General features: G+C 34.6%; 1 protein-coding gene across 3 annotated transcripts in view; it reads left to right on the forward strand.

Moving 5' to 3' along the window:
- Slmb (beta-transducin repeat containing E3 ubiquitin protein ligase slmb) overlaps positions 1-4,181 on the forward strand; it is a 35,930-nt gene extending 31,749 nt beyond the window's left edge. For all 3 annotated transcript variants that reach the window (XM_071798102.1, XM_071798103.1, XM_071798101.1), the window contains one exon: positions 314-4,181. The gene's annotated coding sequence lies outside the window, so the exon portion shown is untranslated. The remainder of the gene's footprint in view (positions 1-313) is intronic.
- Positions 4,182-6,745: the final 2,564 nt, after the last annotated feature.

The raw sequence follows: 6,745 nt of genomic DNA on the forward strand, positions 1-6,745 counted from the left end.
CGCTTACAGATGAGAAACAACTTATTTTATATATAAATATAAATTCTAGTAAAAAATATATGAAAGGAAAAACGATCAATGTCCATCCGGAGTAATTTCGAGAAAAATACAATTTTAAGTTTAAAGACATCAGATATTTTAGGAAGTTATTAAAAGAAGTGGCAGTGAATATCGGAATACATAGTGTTTACTTAGTTTTACATTGTATGTTGAACTCTGATGCTTCTTCCTCACAAGCGCGTGGATTATGATCGTTTTTCTCCGTATCCTTTATATATATTGCGGAATTTAATCGCAAGACTTCGTATTTCAGACAAGTGGTTAGTGAGTGAATTCAATGTGTTCACGACAATGTGCGCAAACGATGAAATGCCCCATGATGAGTGTCCTGTGTGAACAGCAGTTATACATAAAACGACTGAGGGAAAAATTTGATTGATCAATGACTTTGATTTATTGTTTGCTGGCAAACAGCAAAAGAAATTCCCCAAGAAAGAGAAAAGTAAACGGACTGACTTGCGTAAAAACTATAAATTATAATTTAAATATGCGCTTGACGCACCGCGTTTAGGAACGAACAGTATGTTTAAAGCCGCATAAATACATCCCATGGATGTAAACGATTGTCGTTGTCTGCTTTGGCCATATCTGGAATTCTTCTACGCTCTATGACATGATAGGAGTCAAGACCATTTTCCTACGATAAAAAAAAAGAAAGACTTACAATATGTAATGTAGCAAAACGTTTTTAGGGAGGCTGGATATTACACTTAATAAGACATTAGATGTATTATAGTACAAGAAATTAATGATTTTTTATATAATTAATTTATGATAAAAAGAATTGTAAAATGTTGTTTGATTGGAGTACTTATTTTGTGTGAATGTGTAAAGAAAATTGTTACATGGGAGAATTATCGTGTTGCACCGTCTCTTGAAAATAGCTCGTAGAAAGTGCTACATACCCATGTTTGGAATTGTAAGAAAAATTTTTGATTGAATGTACAACAGTTTTTTGTAGATATTCGAATTTTGTGAAACTTATTTAAAAAGCGAGTGAAGAGTCAACAACCTCTGCACAGCCTACATTTGGTACGATACTATTTGCATTTAGAATATAAAAATCACTACATTAGAATGTAAATATTATCATTGTTATTATATTCATACCGAACAAATATAGCGTGTGATCTTAAAATAACCTTAACTACTGTTAAAAAAAAGGAAAAGAAACGCTATTATTATATCTTGACCATTGATCTCGTTTAACTCATTTTATTCATGTTTTGTGCACTATAAGTGTTTCTCATTTTTATATTTGTCTAAATTACTAACCTGTGCGAAATGTGTATTAATGCTCTTTTTTCTAGAAGTGTTAAATTTTTTACGACTTGGTATTTCACTGAAATTTTAAGAAATATATTCTTTAAATATAACAAAAACTTTAAATGCAGATAAACGAGACTTATCATTTATATCCATTTCTATCAATGCAAATTAACTTCAATCTCAATTTTACTTATTTTTTATCTTTTTCTAATTCTTAGAACTAAAAACAAAGAGAAAAAGTAAGTTGAACCAAGATTAAAGTTAATCTACATTGATAAAAATGAACATTAGATTTACACATTTACGTACATACTGAATATAAAACATACGTAATTCAAATGACGTCACTATAAAACACCTAAATGGTTGTGATGTTATAAAACAATTCGTGCTTCGTGAACAGCGTGAATACTAATGTATACACATATGCAATATTATATCACATTATATTCGCGAAATAAGGTACAGCTAAAATCTCATGATACCATACAGATACTTTGAGCGTGATTAAAGGCAAGACATCTTCGAATATATGATATTAAACATGCCACAGTGTTGATAACTATATGAAAGTAAGATACTACTAAAGAAGTGAAATACCGAACGTTTTTCAAATATGCGTTTTGTTAATGGTCAGTAAAAAAATGCAACATAATATGATCTTATGAACTGTCTTATCAATAAATATAATGGGTTATACAGAACAAATTGTCATAGAAAATAATAATACATATTTCAAGATGTAACATTACGATGATTTGAATCTTTCAGTCCTATAATAAGATTATAGAAGAAAGTTTACATTTTGATTTTTCAATGTGTATACGTGACGTTAATCTCAAAATTTTATACGAGCTATGTATACAGAATGCAATTTACATATTAATGCGCGTGGAAATATTGTAGGGCAATACTAAATTAATATTTAAAATGCGCGAAATTTGTTTACTATTGTAACGCATAATTAAAGGGAAAAAAATGAAATATATAGATACAACAGATATTTGTACACAATTCGTTCGTGTCATTAACGTTTCTATGTCGGGCAGGTGGGAAACGAGAGAACAAGTGGGAAAATAACAAATTGCACGCGACCTGGGTAAAAACGCAGAAACTTTAAAATATTAGATTGGATGAGAATTTTGTATAATTTTGAAGTATGTGCGTGTTTATATATATATATGAGGCATTCCATGCCAAATCGACCTGGGTTTGACCCTCGACCTCTCGGATTTGGTCGGCGATTTTTTATGTTATTGTTCCAACTATAAAATGCACTCAGATTTTTTTTAGATTTTTTTTTTATAAAATTGATTTAGTTATAATTTTTTAAATCGACATATCGATGGCCACAATTTAAAAATCTGAAAAAATTTTCAAAAATCCCGTGTCAAATATCAAAATTTTTAAGCCTTGACCCAAAGTGGACCGACTTCCGCTTCTAATTTTTTCGAGCTTTTTTCGAGTTTTTTTCGAAAAAAATATTGAAAAAAATTAGAAGCAGACATCAGTTCACTGTAAGCTGTTGCTTGAACATTTTTATATACAGCACGGGATTTTTGAGAATTTTTTCAAATATTTTCTAAACGATTTTCCATAATAAAAAAAATCACGTCGGAAAAATCTGAAATATATATATATACACATATATACATACATACATACATACATACATATATGTATATAGAGTATCAGCGTGCAGCGTAAGAGCCACCGCACAAGACTCTCGTATGGTCACGTAGCGTAACATAACGTGAGACAACGCACAAGAAACGTATTGGTTACGGCCGTTACGGCGTTATACGTGTCTTGTGCGTTGATCTACGTTACGTTACCATACGAGAGCTTGTGCGGAGGCGCTAAGAGCCACCGCACAACACTCTCGTATGGTCACGTAGCGTAACGTAACGTGAATCAACGCGCAAGAAACGTATCGGTTAGAGCCTCCGCACAAGCTCTCGTATGGTAACGTAACGTAGATCAACGCACAAGAAACGTATAACGCCGTAACGGCCGTAACCAATACGTTTCTTGTGCGTTGGCTCACGTTATGTTACGCTACGTGACCATACGAGAGTCTTGTGCGGTGGCTCTAACCGATACGTTTCTTGTGCGTTGACTCACGTTACGTTACGCTACGTGACCATACGAGAGTCTTGTGCGGTGGCTCTAAAGGATAATTTTGTAGGACAATGTAGGATATACCTAGACGGGATACGTAGATTTTTGAGTTGCGATTTATTTCAGTGAGTAGATGAAGTAATAGTGACCGTAGTCAGACATTAAACATATTATTGCATTATATACAAACATGGAATGTTCTCTATCTTTCCACTATCAACAGACACGCGTATGTAGGTATTATCAAAGAATACGATTGCTTATTCTGTGTCTTCCTGTATTCCTTACTAGGGTACAGAAACATTTTTCTCCTACTTCTTTTTTTCTCTTTAACTAGTATTCGAGAGATCTTGGAGTTGAAAAAGATCTTCTGCCACATCTTCTATATATAAAAATATATCCATCGAATTAATCTTCGACAAATCGACCGAGTAGGAAACACAGGAATAATATTAAACACAGAGCCAAATATTTGAAGATACGAAATATCGGACGTAATAGTTAAGAAATTATGTGGACTTGTATCTTATAAGAACATCGTGACACGCATTGCGATCAGATCGCGTGGGCGTTTGCGATTGTCGGGAATACCCAGTAAAATATCCTTAAGAAGATATTGTGATGCTTTATTGTTAATATCGACATGAATCTTCGTGTATGAGAATAATTGAATAGAGAGGATACAAAGGCTGTGCAAAAGCTATATTCGAAATATAATACCTACACAAGAACACAGAGGATTTTTTATAAAATCCATTATTGCCTCTTCCTTCTGCGTACAACGTACGCATATTTATTTAATCACGCTATAAAATTTTACAGTCGAGTGGTCTAAATTTTTCTCTCTGATGGCTACATATCAAATAGCGCAAGGATGAATAGATTTGCATATTACGTGATAACAGACCGTTAAACATGCTAAATTGTAATATAGGTAGAAGAACATTTTTCAAAAAATTTCAATATAGGTGACATAAATAGTTCCTGAGATGTTTCCTAGGAATAATTTAAGGGGTTACATACGTTTGACAAGCCTTAAGGGGGGAATTTACTTTGATGGGTCAAAAAAATCGATATTTTTTTGCATAAATAAATAGTATAAGGTTTCAAGAATATATTCCCAAAGTATTATCGTCAAACTCGTAAAATTGACGAAACTACAGCTCTTTTTAGTGAGGCGCGCGGAGGATCGATACAGCAGACGTACGCTAGACTGGCTTCGCAGCGTTCTCGGTTCTATTATTGCGGGAACAAAAGAATCCTATATACCTGCTAGACCTACAACTATTTTATTTGACCCTATAGTGTTTATATTTATGTGAGAGTATTTGTGTGTGTGTGTGTGTGTGTGTGTGTGTGTGTGTGTGTGTGTGTGTGTTTGTGTGTGTACCTTGGAAAGCACTAAAGAAGCTCGAACAGCCAAGAAAATGACGAAAACTGCCGAACAGGAGTTCTACGAGGAAGAGGAAGGCATTTTAGATGGGCCCGGAATAGCGGATTGAGCGTTATTTAACTGTAAGGCTGAGTTTCCACTGAGCGCGTCACGCGTCGCGTCGTCACAAGTTAACCAATCAAAACATCCCATTTCATTACATTCTTGTGACGGGATCGAAATGGGATGTTTTGATTGGATGAGCGCGTCACGCGTCGCGTCATCCAATCAAAACATCCCATTTCGATTCCGTCACAAGAATGTAATGAAATGGGATGTTTGGATTGGTTAACTTGTGACGACGCGACGCGTGACGCGCTCAGTGGAAACTCAGCCTAAGTATCGTGAAAACATCCAAAACTTCATTTCTTTATTCAACCAGAGAGAAACCTGAGAGAGGCCATCCCGGCATTTTTCGTCAATTTTTCTGTGTCGCATTTTCCGACGCGCCGCCTGAGAAAGTGCAACTCAACTACGTCGTTTCGCTCGGTAACCGCACATGGTTTGCGTCCGTGCTAATGGTTCGTGTCCGAACTAGCCAGTTAAGAGGGGATATGCTGCGGCCGCGGCGCACAGTGGAGCCGTTTGCGCGAATCGCGGAAAAAATTATGTTACTTGTGAAATATGCAATGAATGATCATAGAACCTTTCAATGTTGACTTATAAAAATTGCAAAAGTGTATATTTATTAAAAATTAATGATAGGAACAAGTATTTGATTGAAATTAAATAAAAATTCAATTTACATTTAATTTACGTATAAGAGCAAAGTAATTCTTGCGTCTCATCGCTTAAGTCTAAATTTTTTTGATGTGGTTTACTTCTTAAACTAGTTATTAACGGATCGGATGACACGAGCATCATATGCATAACATCTTCATTTGTAAACAGACGGCTACATTTTCTACTATGATTAAGTCGATATATCGTTTATAGTCTTTATTTCTTGCCTCTTGAGCTTCTTCCGATAATGTCCCAACAGGTAACGCTGCATTTTCCGAGGCATTTTCTATAATTTCCTTACCGTGAAGAAGAATTTTATGAACGGTAATTGGCATAAAGTACCAAGAATATTTTTCAATAAATATATATTTCCGCTGCCTTGTACGCATAAGAACCGAATTTTTCTGAATTTATTTCTTCACCACAATTAATCGTTTGTAATATTGTGGAAAATCTTCTGATCAATTCCTCGTCAACTCCAGTTATTTCTGCTGTGATTTTTGGATCAGCAAAAAATCGTCGAGAAGTATTTCCGTCATTAGATGATCCGGAACCTTGTTTAACGATGTCTACCCTCAGTCCAAGTTTATTATAAAAAGCGTTTTGTATTCTTTTTTTTTTGTTTCTTCTTTTGAACGCGTGTTTCTGGCGTTGTTGACCACTTATTCTTGAAAGACAAATTGTAGGCAATATGTAATATACATTCCATGAATTTGATTCGTGCGTGCAAGGGTGACATTCCTAATTTGAGTGCTTCTTTTCTTTGTTAGACCTTTTATTAATTTCTGTTAAGTTGTTCATTTGAGATGGTTTGGAACCGCAAATGAAGCACGAAGATGATGAAGGCGTGTGGGTTATGAAGACGTAAGGGCATCATCTGTGACTAATTCTTGATAGGAGATGGAAAAGCTTTTCATGTCTTGAAAGGAGAAAGGAACGCAACGGATAATTGTTGTTTCGAGTGCATTGTTGCTGCAAAAGTCTTTTATAACAATTGGCACTAACTAGTCACAGATGGTGCCCTTACGTCTTACTTCATTTTACGATAAAAATATTATTATTTGGTATAATGATCGACCTTCTTCAACGAGATATTGCAGAGCAATACAATTTGAATACACAAAAGAAACTGCTGAAAAA

The sequence above is a fragment of the Temnothorax longispinosus genome, chromosome 2 (assembly GCF_030848805.1).
Source record: "Temnothorax longispinosus isolate EJ_2023e chromosome 2, Tlon_JGU_v1, whole genome shotgun sequence".
In the NCBI taxonomy this organism is placed as follows: Eukaryota; Metazoa; Arthropoda; class Insecta; order Hymenoptera; family Formicidae; genus Temnothorax; species Temnothorax longispinosus.